Source organism: Kogia breviceps, chromosome 4 (assembly GCF_026419965.1).
Source record: "Kogia breviceps isolate mKogBre1 chromosome 4, mKogBre1 haplotype 1, whole genome shotgun sequence".
Taxonomy (NCBI): Eukaryota; Metazoa; Chordata; class Mammalia; order Artiodactyla; family Physeteridae; genus Kogia; species Kogia breviceps.
In genome coordinates, this window is record NC_081313.1 from 146,225,961 (window position 1) to 146,247,213 (window position 21,253).

At 40.1% G+C, this 21,253-nt stretch overlaps 2 pseudogenes; one reads left to right on the forward strand and one right to left on the reverse strand.

Annotated features, from left to right (window-relative positions):
* The window catches only part of LOC131755465 (RNA/RNP complex-1-interacting phosphatase-like), a 313,564-nt pseudogene that overhangs the window by 284,328 nt on the left and 7,983 nt on the right, over nucleotides 1-21,253 (reverse strand).
* LOC131755497 (RING finger protein 11-like) lies at nucleotides 16,995-17,664 on the forward strand (annotated as a pseudogene).

Below are 21,253 nucleotides of genomic sequence, written 5' to 3' on the forward strand. Positions count from 1 at the left end.
AATTTCAAGAAACAGTTAACAAGGACCTAGATGAAATAAAGAGGAAGCAAGCAATGATGAGCAACACAATAAATGGAATGAAAAATACTCTAGATGGGATCAATAGCAGAATAACTGAGGCAGAAGGACGGATAAGTGACCTGGAAGATAAAACAGTGGAAATAACTACTGCACGGCAGAGTAAAGAAAAAAGAATGAAAAGAACTGAGGAGAGTCTCAGAGACCTCTGGGACAACATTAAACGCACCAACATTCGAATTATAGGGGTGCCAGAAGAAGAAGAGAGAAAGAAAGGGACTGAGAAAATATTTGAAGAGATTAGAGTTGAAAACTTCCCTAGTATAGGAAAGGAAATAGTCAATCAAGTCCAGGAAGTGCAGAGAGTCCCATACAGGATAAACCCAAGGATAAACATGCCAAGACACATAATAATCAAACTTTCAAAAATTAAGTACATAGAAAACATATTAAAAGCAGCAAGGGAAAAACAACAAATAACACACAAGGGAATCCCCATAAGGTTAACATCTGATCTTTCAGCAGAAACTCTACAAGCCAGAAGGGAGTTGCAGGACATATTTAAAGTGATGAAGGAAAAAAAAAAAAAACTACAACCAAGATTACTCTACCCAGCAAGGATCTCATTCAGATTTGATGGAGAAATTAAAACCTTTACAGACAAGCAAAAGCTGAGAGAGTTCAGCACCACCAAACCAGGTCTACAACAAATGCTAAAGGAACTTCTCTAGGCAAGAAACACAAGAGAAGGGAAAGACCTACAAAAACAACCCGAAACAATTAAGTAATTGGTAACAGGAACATACATATCAATAACTACCTTAAATGTAAATGGATTAAATGCTCCCACCAAAAGACACAGAGTGGATGAATGGATACAAAAACAAGACCCATATATATGCTGTCTACAAGAGAACCACTTCAAACCTAGGGACACATACACACTGAAAGTAAGGGGATGGAAAAAAATATTCCATGCAAATGGAAATCAGAAGAAAGCTGGAGTAGCAATTCTCATATCAGACAAAATAGACTTTAAAATAAAAACTATTACAAGAGACAAAGAAGGACACTACATAATGATCAAGGGATCGATCCATGAAGAAGATATAACAATTGTAACTATTTATGCACCCAACATAGGAGCACCTCAATACATAAGGCAAATACTAACAACCTTAAAAGGGGAAATCGACACTAACACAATCATAGTAGGGGACTTTAACACCCCACTGTCACCAATGGACAGATCATCCAAAATGAAAATAAATAAGGAAACACAAGCTTTAAATGATACATTACACAAGATGGACCTAATTGATATTTATAGGACATTCCATCCAAAAACAAGAGAATACACATTTTTCTCAAGTGCTCATGGAACATTCTCCAGGATCGATCATATATTGGGTCACAAATCTAGCCTTGGCAAATTTAAGAAAATTGAAATCGTATCAAGTATCTTTTCCGACCACAATGCTATGAGACTAGATATCAATTACAGGAAAAGATCTGTAAAAAATACAAACACATGGAGGCTAAACAATACACTACTTAATAACGAAGTGATCACTGAAGAAATCAAAGAGGAAATCAAAAAATACTTAGAAACAAATGACAATGGAGACACGACGACCCAAAACCTATGGGATACAGCAAAAGCAGTTCTAAGAGGGAAGTTTATAGCAATACAATCATACCTTAAGAAACAGGAAACATCTCGAGTAAACAACCTAACTTTGCACTTAAAGCAATTAGAGAAAGAAGAACAAAAAAACCCCAAATTTAGCAGAAGGAAAGAAATCATAAAGATCAGATCAGAAATAAATGAAAAAGAAGTGAAGGAAACAATAGCAAAGATCAATCAAACTAAAAGCTGGTTCTTTGAGAAGATAAATAAAATTGATAAACCATTAGCCAGACTCATCAAGAAAAATAGGGAGAAGACTCAAATCAATAGAATTAGAAATGAAAAAGGAGATGTAACAACTTACACTGCAGAAATACAAAAGATTATAGAGATTACTACAAGGAACTCTATGCCAATAAAAAGGAAAACCTGGAAGAAATGGACAAATTCTTAGAAATGTACAACCTGCCGAGACTGAACCAGGAAGAAATAGAAAATATGAACAGACCAATCACAAGCACTGAAATTGAAACTGTGATTAAAAATCTTCCAACAAACAAAAGCCCAGGACCAGATGGCTTCACAGGCGAATTCTATCAAACATTTAGAAAAGAGCTAACAGCTATCCTTCTCAAACTCTTCCAAAAGATAGCAGAGGAAGGAACACTCCCAAACTCATTCTATGAGGCCACCATCACCCTGATACCAAAACCAGACAAAGACGTCACAAAGAAAGAAAACTACAGGCCAATATCACTGATGAACATAGATGCAAAAATCCTCAACAAAATACTAGCAAACAGAATCCAACAGCACATTAAAAGGATCATACACCATGATCAAGTGGGGTTTATTCCAGGAATGCAAGGATTCTTCAATATACGCAAATCAATCAACGTGATACACCATATCAACAAACTGAAGGAGAAAAACCATATGATCATCTCAATAGATGCAGAGAAAGCTTTTGACAAAATTCAACACTCATTTATGATAAAAACCCTGCAGAAAGTAGGCATACAGGGAACTTTCCTCAACATAATAAAGGCCATATATGACAAACCCACAGCTAGCATCGTTCTCAATGGTGAAAAACTGAAACCATTTCCACTAAGATCAGGAACAAGACAAGGTTGCCCACTCTCACCACTCTTATTCAACCTAGTTTTGGAAGTTCTAGCCACAGCAATCAGAGAAGAAAAAGAAATAAAAGGAATCCAAATAGGAAAAGAAGAAGTAAAGCTGTCACTGTTTGCAGATGACATGATACTATACATAGAGAATCCTAAGGATGCTACCAGAAAACTACTAGAGCTAATCAATGAATTTGGTAAAGTTGCAGGGTACAAAATTAATGCACAGAAATCTCTGGCATTCTTATACGCTAATGATGAAAAATCTGAGAGTGAAATTAAGAAAACACTCCCATTTACCATTGCAACAAAAAGAATAAAATATCTAGGAATAAACCTACCTAAGGAGACAAAAGACTTGTATGCAGAAAACTATAAGACACTGATGAAAGAAATTAAAGATGATACAAATAGGTGGAGAAATATACCATGTTCTTGGATTGGAAGAATCAACATTGTGAAAATGACTATACTACCCAAAGCAATCCACAGCTTCAATGCAATCCGTATCAAATTACCACTGGCATTTTTTACAGAACTAGAACAAAGAATTTCACAATTTGTATGGAAACACAAAAGACCCCGAATAGCCAAAGCTATCTTGAGAACGAAAAATGGAGCTGGAGGAATCAGGCTCCCTGACTTCAGACTATACTAACAAGGCCACAGTAATCAAGACAGTATGATACTGGCACAAAAACAGAAATATAGATCAATGGAACAGGATAGAAAGCCCAGAGATAAACCCACACACATATGGTCAACTTATCTTTGATAAAGGAGGCAAGAATATACATTGGAGAAAAGACAGCCTCTTCAATAAGTGGTGCTGGTAAAACTGGACAGGTATATGTAAAAGTATGAAATTAGAACACTCCCTAACACCATACACAAAAATAAACTCAAAATGGGTAAAGACCTAAATGTAAGGCCAGACACTATCAAACTCTTAGAGGAAAACATAGGCAGAACACTCTATGACATCAATCACAGCAAGATCCTTTTTGACCCATCTCCTAGAGAAATGGAAATAAAAACAAAAATAAACAAATGGGATCTAATGAAACTTAAAAGCTTTTGCACAGCAAAAGATACCATAAACAAGACCAAAAGACAACCCTCAGAATGGGAGAAAATATTTGCAAATGAAGCAACGGACAAAGGACTAATATCCAAAATTTATAAGAAACTCATGCAGCTCAATAACAAAAAAACAAACAGCCCAATCCAAAAATGGGCAGAAGAACTAAATAGACATTTCTCCAAAGAAGATATACAGATAGCCAACAAACACATGAAAGAATGCTCAACATCATTAATCATTAGAGAAATGCAAATCAAAACTACAATGAGATATCATCTCACACCGGCCAGATTGGCCATCATCAAAAACTGTAGAAACAATAAATGCTGGAGAGGGTGTGGAGAAAAGGGAACACTCTTGCACTGCTGGTGGGAATGTAAAATGATACAGCCACTATGGAGAACAGTATGGAGGTTCCTTAAAAAACTACAAATAGAACTATCATATGACCCAGCAATCCCACTACTGGGCATATACCCTGAGAAAACCATAATTCAAAAAGAGTCATGTACCAAAATGTTTATTGCAGCTCTATTTATGATAGCCAGGACATGGAAGCAACCTAAGTGTCCATCAACAGATGAATGGATAAGGAAGATGTGGCACATATATACAATGGAATATTACTCAGCCATAAAAAGAAATGAAACTGAGTTATTTGTAATGAGGTGGATAGACCTGGAATCTGTCATACAGAGTGAAGTAAGTCAGAAGGATAAAAACAAATACCGTATGCTAACACATATATATGGAATCTAAAAAAAAAAATGTCATGAAGAGATTACTGATAGGATGGGAATAAAACACAGACCTACTAGAGCATGGACTTGAGGATATGGGGAGGGGGAAGGGTAAGCGGTGATGATGTGAGAGAGTGGCAGGGACATATACACACTACCAAATGTAAATTAGATAGCTAGTGGGAAGCTGCAGCATAGCACAGGGAGTTCACCTCTGTACTTAGTGACCACCTAGAGGGGTGGGATAGGGAGGGTGGGAGGGAGGGTGACAAAAGAGGGAAGAGTTATGGGAACATATGTATATGTATAACTGATTCACTTTGTTGTAAAAGAGAAACTAACACACTATTGTAAAACAGTTATACTCAAATAAAGATGTTAAAAAAAAAAAATCCAGACCTGGCCATAACAAGGTTTCCAGAAAGTATGGGAACCAGCATAGAGTAGGCCTCTGGATGAGAGTGGGTCCAACATGAGATATAACAATGCCTTCATGGGTATGTAGTATGCTGGGATGGAAAATATAGGAGGAAGGCATATTTGGAGAATCAGACAGCTAAGTATTTGACACTAACAAAATCGACCAGTATCTGATACGGCATCAGGACACATGCAAGGGTTTGAGGGATTCCAGTATTTAATTAAATCAAAATGTGACAATGGGAAGAATTAAGGACAGCCTCAGGGGTAGATGAACTGGCTATGTTACACCAAGCCAGGTCTCGGTTAAGTTGATGGGTTCAAAATGCAGGAAGTGGGTATACCGGACAAGACAGTACCCTAACTATAAGAATAAAGGTTTAGGTCAGGGTAGAGCTTGATGTTCCTAAGTGTTGAAATAGAGCTCTTTAGTTTCTTCCTCCTACATGTAAGATTCTTTTAGAGGTTAAGATGAGGCTGAGCCTGCAAGCTAAAGTTAAATGGCTGGAACTAGGGAGAGAAAATAGGTTACATAGGCTTGGAACCAAGGAAAGCCTAACTAAGGGTTTGCCTAAATCGAATTGAATGTTGGAACTGAGTATTTTAATAGGCAAACATTTGAGTGATACCAAAATTTGTCATACCACACTTGCCCCAATCTCACACCACCCACCCTAACCTGCAGTAGCGATGGGTCCCTTGATGTCCATGGAAATATAGAGAAAAGAGACACTGATCTGGCTTGCAGGTATTTAGTAAGTTGTTAGCCTCAGGTCACATAGTAGTATCATGTAAACAGGCCTTCTGAAGTAGGAAGCTTAGGGGAAAAACCCTGAGAAAAACTTAAAAGCTTAAGCCACATCTCTATACTACAACACCTTTCACAATTTCTTCTCAGAGAAGCATCATCCCCATCAGGGAAAAAACTCATATCTCATAATAGGAAAAACAGGCCTAAAAATTAAATGTGTGTCTTTAGAGGTCCCATCTATGGGATATCTTCCTGGTACTGGAAAAGTCCCCAGAAAGATCAATCTTTGCACCCCTGAAAGCTGACCACCAAGGAAAATGACTACATCCATAGATTTCCTCCCTCAAACCAGCTTACCTCACATATAAATCATTAGCAACTCAGCCCTTACTGACACTATCACAGTCACAAGCGTGGTGAGGGAGAAAAGCACTAACCAGGGCAACTAAAACAGAGGCAATCCAGGCCAAGTTGGGCTGATGGCACATATCAGCTCCTTACGCTTGGGTGCATAATGCGACTCACCACAATGCCTTTTTCACAGACCCTCTTTACAGTTTCTCCACAAAATCCAACAGGTCAAGTTAGTTCATGATGCATCAAGATAAACCATCGTCAAGAGAAAAACATGCAGTATGTCTTACAATGTTGGAGTCCTTAAAAATATGACAAGGAAATAACCCTGTAGACAAAACCAGAGCATTTAGAAAAATCTGTATTTTACAAACATCCCAGTGAATGCTATAAATAAGGTAATATGACATAAAACAAAATGAAAAAATATATGTAAGACTGTTCTCTTTAGTGTACAGAATTCACGGCAGTTGCTGCACTATCGAGCTACTTAAATATATCTATAACTGTCTGTTCTGGTAATACAAAATGAGGCCAAAGTGTGTCAACTTGTTTCCCACAGAAAACAAAAAATCTACATGAATCTCTTTTCTCCTGTGCCCTTTCACCTTACCTGCTCCCAATTCTCCACGAATGTCCTCTTTTTTCTCTAATTATTCTCCTCTTCCTTTTGTTTGGCCTTGCACCCAAGCATGCAAGACGGAGAATCCTAGAGGTCTGAGATTCTAGAGTGGCTGTTTGCAAGGGGTAGGAGATTACAGTAACTGCCACACTGTATATACTTCTGTGCAAAGAAAAAGGGATAGTATTTAGAATGTCTCTCACACATAAAAGAGCTGGATGGCAGGATACTTGTGTGGCCCAAGGAACTGGAGGTAGCAAATTATGGGCAAAAGAATTGCAACCAAAGGCTGGAAGAGGAAAGGTTTGCAACCAGCTATGTTTCCTTGCTCTCTGGTATTTGCTTCCAACGGGCTGAGTGTATTTTGTGAAGCATCAAGCACTGAAAAGAAGACTCCTGCTGCTGGAAGTTGACAGGAAGTAACATCCATGAAGGTAAGCATGCAAGATCTAGGCTTGTCCTAGAAACAATGCCCATAATGAAAAAAAAAAAAAAAGAAAGCAGAAGAGAAATGTAAGTCGCAAGTCCCACCGGGCCCAGCCTAGCCCAGCCCAAGGAAGGTAGGAGTCAAGGAGATGAAACTAAAAGAGCCTTGGACCACCACATTCTCCACAAGGTACACTCAACAAACTTCACCCTACTCTTTAACCAAGTTACAGAAAGAGCTTCTTCATCCCTACTTTTGCTCCTTAAAAACTGCTCTAAGTTCACTAATTAGACAGATATGATTTCAGAACAACTGTAATAGTTCAAAGTTGATGGCTCTTTCCTTCCTAAGGATATTAATGATATATATATATATATATATATCTAAGTATATGATACATAAAATATAATACTCTGTAGAATATAAGTAACTGTTAATTATATCAATGAACGTCTGTAAGAAATGTTGCAATGATTTCCCTAATGTTAAGAGCCTGGGGGAGGTAAATTTGTCTTCTAGGATTTCCTCCCCGGAGCTCAGAAATTTAGGTGTTGTTATAGCTCTCCTACACTCTCTTCATCCAATCCCGCCTTCCTGTTGGGGATCGGACCTCCCTATTGGCTATCTCATACCTGTAAACTGCCTGCTTTGTGACATCCCTCTCCTACCAAACCTACTACCACTTGTTAGAGTATTGGGGTTTCCGTGGAGTTGTTTGTAAATAAATTTGGATCATCACAAGTGACCAGTGACCAGTAACCAGTGACCTTTGTACTGGACACATGCGCCGTTCAGCTGCAGCCACTCAGACATCCTCTAGTGTTGTCTCCTCATCCCTTGTATCTGCAGTTGATGTTTCCTCTTCTTCTCTGACCATGTCAGGTGAGAAAAGAAACTTTTGAAAGTTTTTCATTACATTTATTTTGCCCCTACATTTAGTAGTGGATTCAAAATACCATGGAATAATGAGGGAACATATTGAACTAGAAGTCTGGAGACCGAAGTTCAGTTTTGATTTTGACATTTACTATCTGTGTGACATTGGACAAATCACTGACTGTCTCACAAAGCGTGTTTTTTTTCCTTATCTGTTACATTAGAGAATAAAAAGTCAGGGAACAAAGTCAAGGCAGAAGAGAAGCCAACAATTCCCAAGACGAAGCAAAAGAAACACCAAACTGAGCTTACCCAAGAGAGCTTTAAAAAGCCTCGAACGTCCCTAGGCATGCGCATGCTGGAGTCTGTGATGGATTTTCATGCACTGGGTAAGAAGAATGATAAGAAAACTGGGCTCTCTTCCTGTCAGGTCTTGGGAAATTCAATCAACCCTAAAGACCGCCAGCCACCCCCAGCGATCCAGCCATGGCGGCATACCCCACGTGAGGGTCAGGGTCCTGAGAAAACTCAAGGCCAAGCCCAGAAACCAGAAAGCAGTGATGAAAAAGAGTGTCCATCTCCATCCCAGTATGAGCTGCCTCCTCCTGGGAAGGTCAACTGGATGCCTCTGCCTTTTTCTGCCTGGGACAAGCCTCAAGCTCGACCTGCTCCTCGGAGGCCACAGTCTCTGGCCTCACATCGGCCTGCTGTGGCTGACCGTGCCCAGCCTGCTTCTACTAACCCAGCTCAACCTGCTGCAGTGAGTTCACCGCAGCCACCTCCTGCCTCTTTGCCAGGTCCCACAAACCAGCTCAGCCAACTGCGACCAACCCAACCCAAGCGGGTTGGACCGACCATACCCAGCCTAGTGTCCGTCCGTCTGCTGCTCCGAGGCCTGCACCGAACAGAACTTCACCTTCCAATTCTCTTCAGCGGGAGCCTGTTCCCCCTGCTCTGACTAAGCGCCAGTCCCCAACGGAGCTCCAAACCCCATTTCTATTCCAAGACTTCAGGAAGCACCAAATTCAATGGAGGCAACCCAATGTTCCTGAGCCAGTAATGTCAACGCCCATCGAACAAGAGCAGAGGCCAGAGCGGGAGGCCATGAAGAGGCGGCTCAACAAGAACGTGAGAATGCTGCCAAATACACCTCTCTGGGGAAACTGACATTTTTCATTGAGAAGGAAAAAGAAATGGAAATTGCTGACTACTACGGATACGTACAGTAAGAGCTGCTAGGATTGTTGGTGCCACCTTGGGTACCAGCTGTTCTTCCATATATAGATAAGATAGGTATAAATTTCTCTATTTATTTTGATATATTTAAAAACAATTAAACTGAAGAAATAAATGTAATAGAATTAATAGATGAGTAATAAACCTTTTGAATTTTGAGATGCTGCTAACTGTGACGTGTATGTTTTTGATGGGGTTGGAATCAAAGTCTGCATGTGAAAGGAAGGACTGAAAGTTGGATGGGAGAAGGAAGGAAAGGGGAGGAAAGGGGTAAAAAGTGAGGAAAGAGGAAGGAACTTGGCCCAGGGCTAGGAAGGCCAAAAGAGATTTATGGATTTATGAAAGGAAGCAGGAGTGAGGATGAAATGGCAGAAGTAAAAAGCAAGGTCAGAGGTCAGGGTTGAAAGAACAAAATTTGAGTAGAGTTGAAGATGACAGAAGATGAGTCTAGGTTTACTAGGAGAAACAGAAAAAGTCTCTTGGGGAGGTTGGCCTTAAGTCTCACAACCACCAGATAGGTATTTATGAAAAGAAGAGGTTCAGGACACATCTCTGAAAGGTTTGAGTTGCCTTATGCAGGTGTGACCATAGTGGGGGAATAGGGAAATCTACCAGAGAAGTGGCTCGGGCTCCGAGTTATCCTAGGGGCAGCTGACGACAGGGGCAGAGCCAAGGGAACTGCTGCATCAGGAGGCCCACCAGTAGGGCCTGGTATGTACATCACCATGTACTCAACACCTAAGCACCAGGGCAGCCAATGCACTACTCAGTTAATCCTGGCAACAACAGGCAAGGTCAGTATTCCTGTGCCACTTCACTAAGAGAGGTGCAGCAGAGGGCTGAGGTCACATCGCATGTGGAGGTACAAGGCCTCAGTTGGAGGCCCAAATGCCTCCGAAGTCCTCAGTATTTGCAAGTGCCCGCAGGTGGCCAACCTGGCTTTCAGAGCACAGCATCCTGAGGTTACTGATGGATGAGATTAAACTTCTGGACGGGCCTAAATATTAAGTTGAGGGGCTTCCTCCATGGACCAGGGCACGTGCTGCCTTCTGTAAACATCACCATCAGCTGAAACGCACGAGAAGAATGCGAGGGAAGCGGCCACTCTCACGGGTGAGAGTGCTGGGGGCACACACACTGGGCAGCCGCTCCAACAGCCACAGGACGCAGGCGCCCAGCGCTTCAGGGGCTCCCTGGGAGGCCTCGTGGGGCAGCTCGAGGGACTGAGGATGGGAGAGAGCGGCAGCGGTGGGCGTCAAAAGGAATGCAGTGGGGAGAAGGGAGAGATGGAGACAGTGGATAGGAACTATGGGAAATCTGGCAATTTTCATTTTTAAAATTATTTTTCTGAGATGTCATTCACATGCCATAAAATTCACCTTCTGAAACTGCAAATTCAGTGTCATTTCGTACATTCACAAGCCTATGCAACCATCAGCGTCATCTAACCCATCACGTTTTCATCACCGGAAAAACAAGCCCCCGTAACCATCAGCAGGCCCTCTTCATCCCCTCCTCCTTCAGTCCCTGCAACCATTCATTTGCTTTCTGTCACTATGGTTTTGCCTTTTCTGGACATTTCATGAAATAATACACATATGACCTCTGTGTTTGGCTTCTTTCCCTTAACATAATGTTTTCAAGTTCGTCCATGTCGTAGCATGTGTCAGTACTTCATTCCTTTTCATGACTGTATATTTCACATATACACCCCATTTAAAAAATCCATTCCTGCACTGATGGGCATTTGGGGTTTTTTCACTAATACACTCCATTTATTGAGAGTTTATTCTGTGCCAGGCAGCACCAGGCTAAGTTACTGACCTTATTTCACAGATAAAGAGGCTTGGAGAGTGTGAAGAGTTTGCCCAGGATTAAGAGCTAGCAATTTGGGGAACTGGGGTTTGAACTCAGCGAACTTCAGAGGTAACAGATTCACATGACAGAACATTAGAAAAGGTACATACACAAGACAATTCAATGAAAAGTCACCCTTTTTCCCACTTTCCCCAGACACACGTTTCTCTCCTCAGAGACATCTGCTTTTGTTGTGCTGTGGATCCTTCCAGAGAAATATTTATACCCCAACATGTATGTATCACAATTGATTGACTAATCTGTCCCACTGATTTTAAATGTCACTTTTATGGTATAATAGATTCTTGCACCTATTTATATTACTCTTTTCAGAGCTGTCCTATTTTTGCCTGTTTTATGTTTGCCATTTCTCTAAAATTCTTTTTATCTTCTTTTTGATTAATTTTTTTTCCTTTTCTTGTTTGTTTCTCTTAAGGCATTATCCATTATGTTCATTCACTCGTATTATTTTATTTAATTTATTTAATTAATTTATTTGTTTAGTTTTTGTGGTGTCAGGTATTAGGTGCAGCACGCAGGCTCTTCGTTGCAGTGCATGGGGTCTTCCCTGTGCCTCGTGGGCTCTCTAGTTGTGGCGCGTGGGCTCCGGAGCACGTGGGCTCAGTAGTTACGGCGTGCGGGCTTACTTGCCCTGCAGCATGTGGGATGTCAGTTCCCCAACCAGGGATCCAACATGTATTCCCTGCACTGGAAGACAGATTTTTAACCACTGGACAACCAGGGAAGTACCCACTCTTGTATTATTTTAAATGTAGTCTTCATTTCTGAATTATTTTTCTTTTATTTTGAATTCTGTCCTGAGTTCTATCATCCTACCTAATTCTGGTTTATGCTGTTCTTTCATCTTTTTTTATTATGGTAAAATACACATAAAACAAAATGTAGTATTTCAACCATTTTCAAGTATACAATTCAGTGACATTAAATACATTCACAATGCTGTGCAAACATCACCACTCTTCAAATTCAAAATAATTATGTCAAAAAAGATTGAGCAGGACCTCAGAAAGATGGAGGCAGCCGCACAGTCTCTGAATCTTTCCAAACCCTGACATGGAAGAAGATCAACTAAAACCAAACACCCAAAGGTGGCATTTATCAGCATTTACCATTTCCAGAACTTTTTCACCATCCCCAACAGAGACTCTATAGCCATTAAACAATAACTTCCCATTCCCTCCTCAATCCATGTTCTTTCAACTTTTGCATTCTTTTTCCTAACATCTTTTAAAAGCCCACTGTGAAATACCAGGTTACAGTTTTGATCTGGTTTGTGGACCTGTCTTTTCCAACTTGATTTTATTGTCTGAAGAGATGCTATTCTGCTCCTTATTCTCTTTTTTCTTTCACTACGTCTGTACGGGATTTGATCCCGATCCTTTTCTGTGATTGATGTTTGGATGAAAAGAAGTTTTAAAGCAATTTGAAATGGAGGTGCGAGGCCATGTGGAAACACGTTCTTTTTTTTTGTGTGTGTGTCCTCTCCTGTTGCGGAGCACAGGCTCTGGACACGCAGGCGCAGCGGCCATGGCTCACGGGCCCAGCCACTCCGCGGCACGTGGGATCTTCCCAGACCGGGGCACGAACACACGCCCACCGCATCGGCAGGCGGACTCTCAACCAGTGCGCCACCAGTGAAGCCCCGAAACACGTTCTTCATGGCTGTTTCATCAGTGGGCTTTTTCATTGGACAGAGTGCAGAGAAAGGACCCCATGAAAGCTGATCACCTTAGCAAAAATGATTTAGTTATGATTTCACCCAAGATTGGTCACAAATCAGCCTGGGAAACTCAATGAACCAGAGACGAGGTGTAATGCCGTCTCTCCTTCTCTCTGCCTCAGCTCTCAAGGATGGGTCACCTACATGTTAGCAGTAATTATTATTTGGTTTCTGTTCATAATTACCATCAGAAGACACAGCACTTATGGGCCCAATTACACAGCCCAGCTACACACCATTCTTCTTTACTTTGGCTTCCTGTCCACCAGCAGGAACTTGATTTATATTTGTTCTCCCTTCACCACAGCCCAGGAATTTTTGTGACTGACTCTCAGTCTCACCAGAATCTGTAGCTCTCACTCTGTCCCAACATCCCACCCCATCATTTGCTCCCCGAAGTGTACTCAAGAAATTTAGGTAAACTGGATATTTTACCATTGTTCACCATCTCTTATGAAACCAGAAGAAGAGCAGCTTTCTTATGGAACGACGCAGAACTTGTAAAGATAAAACACCAGTCTGCACGAGAAAGGGAAGAAGAGAATGATGGAAATACTTTCTGGAAAACTATTTTTACATGATGTTTTGTTTGTTCCTGGTAAATAAATTGAAATCTTCTAAATATTCAAAGAAAACCTAAACCACTAAATTCAATAATACAGGAATATAACTTTTTAAAAAAATTTCTTTGTCTGCACAGCATGTGGGACCTTAGCACCCCAACTAGGGATTGAACCCAAGCCTGCTGCACTGGAAGTGCAGAGTCTGAACCACTGGACCACCAGGGAAGTCCCAGGAATAAATCTTTTAAAGGAGAAGTTATAAATCCCTTGGTTATATGAACTGGAGATTTTTAGTAAGAAGTCATGTATTTTAAATGACTTGGAGCTTTAAAGAAAGGAAGGAAGGAAGGAAGGAAGAAAAAGGGACTTCCTTGGTGGTGCAGTGGATATAATATCAAAACTCAGTAAATTAATTTAAAAAATTTAAGAAAGAAAAACAAGCTGAAATCCACTGACTAATTATTCAGGCTGTTATATCTCGCTATTTCCAGATACATTCCTTTATCAACTTTTGGTAAAAGGTTATGCTATGTCAGGACAAATGAATTACAAACTTTTCTCTTTTTCCAAAATTTGAGAAATTCCCCTACACTTCTACCTTCATATTTTATAAAAAGGGGAAAGTAGTGACAACCCTGATACTTACATTCAATTGCATCATCTGGCCACATGCCTTCTACATCAATCAAATATCTACAAAACAACAAAATTCAAGTCATTTGTAAATAAAAAGAAAAGAAAATCAAGTTTTTGCAAAAATGGTCCAATTTCGCTTTACAAATATAGATATAAAAATCCTAAGAAAATATCAGCACATCTAATCAATAATTATTAAACAATGATATATACCATGACTACAAAAAGGCTTTATTCCAAGGATGCAAGGATAATGCAACTTTAGACAATCTATTAATATAATTATTTACATTAATACAACAATTTAATTAATAAATGAAAGAGAATAAAATACAGGACCAAACTGGCAGATGTTAAAAAGTTATCTGATAACATACAACAGTCAGTTTCAGTCAAAATGCTTTGTACACTCAAAACAGGAGACTTAATATGACAGAGTATTCATCACGAACCACCAAATAACAAAAGACAAATTAGGATCAAGATTAACATCATATCTAAAAAACCCTATCTAACCAACCATAGGAGCCAGAAGCTTAGGAATCACCGTCACTGACAGCTATTTCTCCCTCGCCCTCACCGTCAACCCACAACCAGTGCTAACAGTGATACTGCCTACATACCTCTAGCATCTGTCCACATCTTTCCACCAAAATGACCACCACACCCTGGTCCAAGCCACCATTATGCCCAATTTCTACAAAAGTCTCCTAACTTGTATCCTCGCTTCCACTCTTTCTCCCCGCAGTGTATTCTCCACTCGGTAGCAAAACGATAGGTTGAAAGTGCAATTGGGTATGTTCCACACACTCACCTTCCACAAGAAAGTTCAATGGTTTTCTATTCCTCTTAAAGTCTGAAACCTTAAACATAAGCCTGCACGATCGAGCTCCTACCCACACTTGCAGCTCCATCATCATGACATGCTCCCCCAACAGCCCCACCATCCCGGCCAGTTCCTCCCACACAGCATATGCTTTCCTCTTATAGGGTCTTGTGCTATTCCTTATGCTCAGAAATCTCTCCCCAACGTCCCTATCTGGTTAATACCGACTCATCCTTCAGATATCAGCTGAAACATCCCTGAATAAACCTTCTCTAAACTCCATGATGAGATCAAATGCTCCCTAAAATATGCTCTCATGGTACCATGTCCCTCTCCTTGGCACTTGTCAGAGTTGTAATTCGACATGCAGAGTATGATTCTTGACTATCTATTCCCTCTCTGCACTCTTAGAATTCACAAAGGGCAGGTCAAGTCTCTTCACTCACAAAATTTCACAAGTCATTTTGCTAGCACCCAGAACAGTGCTTAAACATAACAGATGCTCAATAAGTATTTCCTGCATGAACAACCATAAATTGGTACAGTGTATCAACATCCACAAAAAGCATAAGGGCATAAACTCTTTGATGCAGAAGTTCAATTCTGAGTGAAGTTAACTGAGACAAAGCATATATATTCAAAGATGTTCACACAGGAATGTTCACTACTTGGACGTTTTATAATATCAAAAACTTCTGACTTTTATATGCTCATCAATAACCAAAGGAACAATGCAGCCTTAAAAAATAATCAAATGAGACCTAATGAAACTTAAAAGCTTTTGCACAGCAGAGGAAACTATGAACAAGACCACAAGACAACCCTCAGAATGGGAGAAAATATTTGCAAATGAATCAACAAAGGATTAATCTCCCAAATATATAAATAGGTCATGCAGCTCACTATTAAAAAAACAAACAACCCAATCAAAAAATGGGCAGAAGACCTAAATAGACATTTCTCCAAAGAAGACATACAGATGGCCAAGAGGCACATGAATAGCTGCTCAAAATCACTCAGTATTAAAGTAATGCAAATCAAAAATACAATGAGGTATCACCTCACACCGGTTAGAATGGGCATCATCAGAAAATCTACAAACAACAAATGCTGGTGAGGGTGTGAGGAAAGGGAACCCTCTTGCACTGCTGGTGGGAATGTAAACTGATACAGCCACTATGGAGAACAGTATGGAGGTTCCTTAAAAACTAAAAATAGAATTACCATATGATCCAGCAATCCCACTACTGGGCATATACCCAGAGAAAACCATAATTCAAAAAGACATATGCAGCCCAATCTTCATTGCAGCACTATTCACAATAGCTAGGTCATGGAAGCAACCTAAATGCCCATCGACAGATGAAAGGACAAAGAAGATGTGGTACATATACACAATGGAATATTACTCAGCGATAAAAAAGAACGAAATTGGGGCTTCCCTGGTGGTGCAGTGGTTGAGAATCCGCCTGCCGATGCAGGGGACACGGGTTCGTGCCCCAGTCTGGGAGGATCCCTGATGCACAGAGCGGCTGGGCCTGTGAGCCATGGCCGCTGAGTCTGTGCGTGCGGAGCCTGTGCTCCGTAACGGAACAGGCCACAACAGTGAGAGGCCCGCATACCACAAAAAAAAAAAGAATGAAATTGGGTCATTTGTAGAGACGTGGATGGACCTAGAGACTGTCATACAGAGTGAAGTAAGTCAGAAAGAGAAAAACAAATATTGTATATTAATGCATATATGTGGAATCTAGAAAAATGGTACAGGTGAACCGGTTTGCAAGGCAGAAAAGAGACACAGATGTAGAGAACAAACGTATGGACACCAAGGGGGGAAAGTGGGGCAGGGCGGGGGTCAGTGGTGGTGAGATGAAATGGGAGATTGGGATTGACATATATACACTAATATGTATAAAATAGATAACTAATAAGAACCTGCTGTATGAAAAATAAATAAGTTTTAAAATTTCAATAATAAATAAATAAAATTAATTAATTAATTAATTAATTATTTTAAAAGAATGAGGTTGGAAGACTGTCAAAACAGCACACAACAGATCACACACTCAAGCCCTGGAAGATGGGGAACTGCCTTAATTCCCCCATTTCGGATCACATCTCCATGCCTCACAAGTCTCAGTCTGACTTGGCTAGCTTTGGCAAGGGGACGGAGCTGGATCAGGAGCCGCTGCTGCCATATCTGGATCAAGTTCCAGTTTGGGTCTATCATCCAACACCTAGCCAGACATGCCTAGCCACTCAGCTGAGAGGAACAAATTAGGATAACTCAAAGAATAGGCCTCAAACAGCATCAGCCTGAAGGAGTTTATGACCCTGGAAGAAATGGATCAAAAGAAAGGATCCGGGGGACTTCCCTGGTGGTGCAGTGGGTAAAGACTCCACACTCCCAAGCAGGGGGCCCGGGTTCATTCCCTGGTCAGGGAACTAGATCCCACACGCATGCCGCAACTAAGAGTTTGCATGCCACAACTAAGGAGCCCACCGGCTGCAAGTAAGACACGGTGCAAACCAATAAATTAATTAATTAAATAAAAGAAATATTTTTTAAAAAAGATCTGGGAGTGTGGGATCTGTATGATGGACTTTGTTTATGCAAACCCAATTTGATTACTGCTGTGTATGCAGATCACCTGGACTGTACAGGTGACTGGCTGATGAGACCCTTCACGTGCCCCTCCTGCATGGAGACAGTTGATGCAGCACTGCTTCTGTCCTACGAGACTAACTGAGCCAGTGTCTCTCACCTGACTTCAAGTGAACCATCATTTGTGGTGGTTTTGATCTTTTGTCGTTGAGCCCAAGGAGCCACGGATTGGGAATTAAGATCATGCATGAAAGTTTCCTAAAAATTCCTGAACAGCTGTAGATGTTGGGGAAAAGTATGTGATCTTTTAGAAATTTAGGGGGAAAAGTAGGATGCTATTTTTATGTAAAGCCTTCACCCAGTGTTTAAAAATATAATTGTATTTAGATCTTGTTATTGCTCCAGTACATAGGAATTGTGTAAAGTGTTACAGCAGCTACATATGTTTCACTTGTGTGTCGAAGATTAGGATAAAGATAGTGGTTGTTTTTCCTAAGTAAGATAACTTTCTTCTTCCCCCTACCCAAATTCTTTTCTGAAGTTACTGGCATTTGGGTCAAGGTTTTATTTAAAGCTACAGTTTACAACACTGGCACAAAAAAACTAGTTTTAAGCTTGTTTGCATAGTTCTTTTTTTTTAGAATAAATATAGAGCATTTATTTTTTACTTTATAGGAACTCCACAAGTTAAGGTCCCATTGTTCTTTGGCTGTGATTGTTGTTACTATTGAGGTTACTGTTTTCTGTCTTTGCTGGTTCTTTCTAATCTACCATTTGCCATTATTGGCATATGATCATCTCAGGGTCACAAGATGGCTGCTGTATAACCAAGAATCATATTCTCACAAAACAAGGAGTGAGCAGAAAAAGAGCCCAAATGCTCATTTTCCAAATGCATATTATTTATCTTTTTTTCAGAGAAAAATATCATTCTCATAAGAACAATAACAGCCTCCCCCTAATTACTGATTTGCCAAAACAGATTGATATGACCATTCATAAGACAACTCATAGCAAAGAGGGATAGGATAATGATTGTCTCAGCCTAACAAGGATTTATCCACTAAAGCTGAATCCTTCACTCCTCAAAAAATCATAAAGTTCTATGAGCAAGGAAGAACTACTAAGGAACTGTTAAGTAAACCATTCAGAATTGTTTGTCCAAGACCATATGATTCTTTTTTTCCATTGGAAATGGAATTCATTGCCTTAGGTCTTCTTAAATAGTATTCTCTTACTGTTGGGGCTGGCTCTGTGCTTGAAAACCAGTTTATTTATAACCTGTTACAAGTGCGATATCTACTGGCAGTTAAGAAAGGCAGAATTCAAAGTGATCTCCTAGCTTGTAAGCAAACTGAGATTCTTTGTCCCTCTTCTCATGAAAAAAATGAGTTAATGTGTCCAGAAACTAACTCTAGTAAACGGGTTTAACAGTACCCTTTCTTATGTGTTTCATCTAATTATTTTGGTTGTTAATATGGTGATAATTAAAAGTCAAGGTAAATTTTCCACATTAAGAATTCTGATTTATTGAGCTTGAATTATGCCACCATGCTTATGTAAAAATGAAAGAGGCACCATGGTTAAACTCAGAAAAGTTTCTCAGTTGTAACAATTTTGACTTATTCTTTCCTGTGACCTCCTTCCCTGTTGTCTTGAACCACAGCAAAAGGATACTGCATGTCTTCTTATTGTAGTGCTGAGCTTACTGAAGTCATATACAACACATCTCAGTCTCTGTTTCTTGGAAGGAAAGTCCTGCTAGTTGACTGACAATTCTAAGCAGGGAGAATTAAGATAAATGTGTTTCACCTTTTGCACACAAATGCAGAATTTGTATCATCACAACTTCACAGTTGTGATCTCAAAAAAGAAGGAATTTCTCCTTTATATTTTTCTTGCAATTAAGGTAAGAACACTCTGAATCTCTAAGCTTCTGAAGTGTTAGAAGTAGAGATGGTCTAGGAAAGATGGAGTTGTAATGTTTTACCCATTTAGCATGTGTTTATTTTTCCTTATGTACTCGAAGGTGACATATTTGTTCAGCTCAGTGATACTACAGTAGCTAAAAAATCATTCATTACTACAAGGAGAAGCAATCTCAACCTAACAAATCAGAAGTGTTTCTGTTTATTTTATATTGAGTTGAATATTTGACTCTTAACACACTTCTACATACAAAACACAAGTCTCTTGAAGGGTTCTTCATAAGTGCATTATACAAGAATTTAGTATGTCATAAGCACTTAAAGATTTGACATTTAACTGTAGTAGTATGCATGTTGGTTAATTTTCTTACGACCCCATGATGAGTTTGAGAAAACCTGAAAGAATTAGAGTATCTGGTTCTATTAAATTGTTACATGTATCTTGCTGAAATATTTGTTCATTAATTTATATCCATGGGCTTCTCTGGTGGCGCAGTGGTTGAGAATCCGCCTGCCGATGCAGGGGACACGGGTTCGTGCCCCGGTCTGGGAAGATCCCACATGCCGCTGAGCGGCTGGGCCCGTGAGCCATGGCCGCTGAGCCTGCGCGTCCGGAGCCTGTGCTCCGCAATGGGAGAGGCCACAACAGTGAGAGGCCCGCAAAAAAAAAAAAAAAAAAAAATTATATCCAACTACATAAAGCAAATTTGGAGGGAAAAATAATAATAAATAAATAACAATGACGTCTCTAAATATTTTCCTAGGAAGATGTCCACCATATATTAAATCATAAACCAAAATGACTGAATACTATACCATTCAATCAAATGTACAGTCAATTCTGTATATCCAACGGTTCCATATCCTGCAGATATAGAAGGACAAGTATACTACACCATTCTACATACAGGACTTGAGCATCCAAGGATTTTGGTATCCATGGGGAGTCCTAAAACCAATCCTCCTGCAGATACCAAGGGAATTTCGTATATGATTACATCTGCATTTTTATATCTGAAACAATATGTGCTAAATTATTACTGATAGGAACCTCTGAGTAGGGCGCAAAATTGCCTTCCACTTCATACATTTCTCTGACTGCAGTTTTTGCATTCAGCTTACATTAGCTTGCATTACTATTGTAAACAGAACAATTTAAACATGGTCTGCCTCTTGGGGTTGGCAACTCACCTGCAGATGAGGTAGCCAGTCCTGTTTAAGCCATGGGTACAGTGGACACCAATAAGTCTGTCTATAAAACAGGTGTCCCTGATCACCTACCACATGCCCTCACCTCTTCATCATGTTGTGTTATTTTCCAATGAATTAGCACCACTTGACACTCCATATATTTACTTATTTATTTATCTCTCTCCCCCACTAGAACGTAAAGTACGTAAGGGCAAGAACTTTGTTCTTTTCCTACTTCCTAGAACAGTGCCTTCAACTTAGAAGGTGTTATAAAAATATTTGCTGACAATGAATGTATGAACTCTTTGCCCTTTCGCACTACACTCTAGTCACACCAGAGGCTGCCCCTCCAGAGCACAAGTTCAAGCCCTGTGCCTTTTGTACCTGTTCCCAATACCTGGGTTGTCCTTTCCTCATGCCGGCAAAATCCTCTTCCCCCAAATCCAGCTCAAATGATGTCCCCTCTGTCAGGCCTTCCTCAATTTTTCCTCTATATTCCTGCTGCACTTGATTCTTTTATTATAAGTAACCCACTTATAGTCACTACATGTGTACCTTCCTAGATAACTGTAAATTGCTACTGAACAAAGACTTCTAGTCACCTCTGTATCCCTG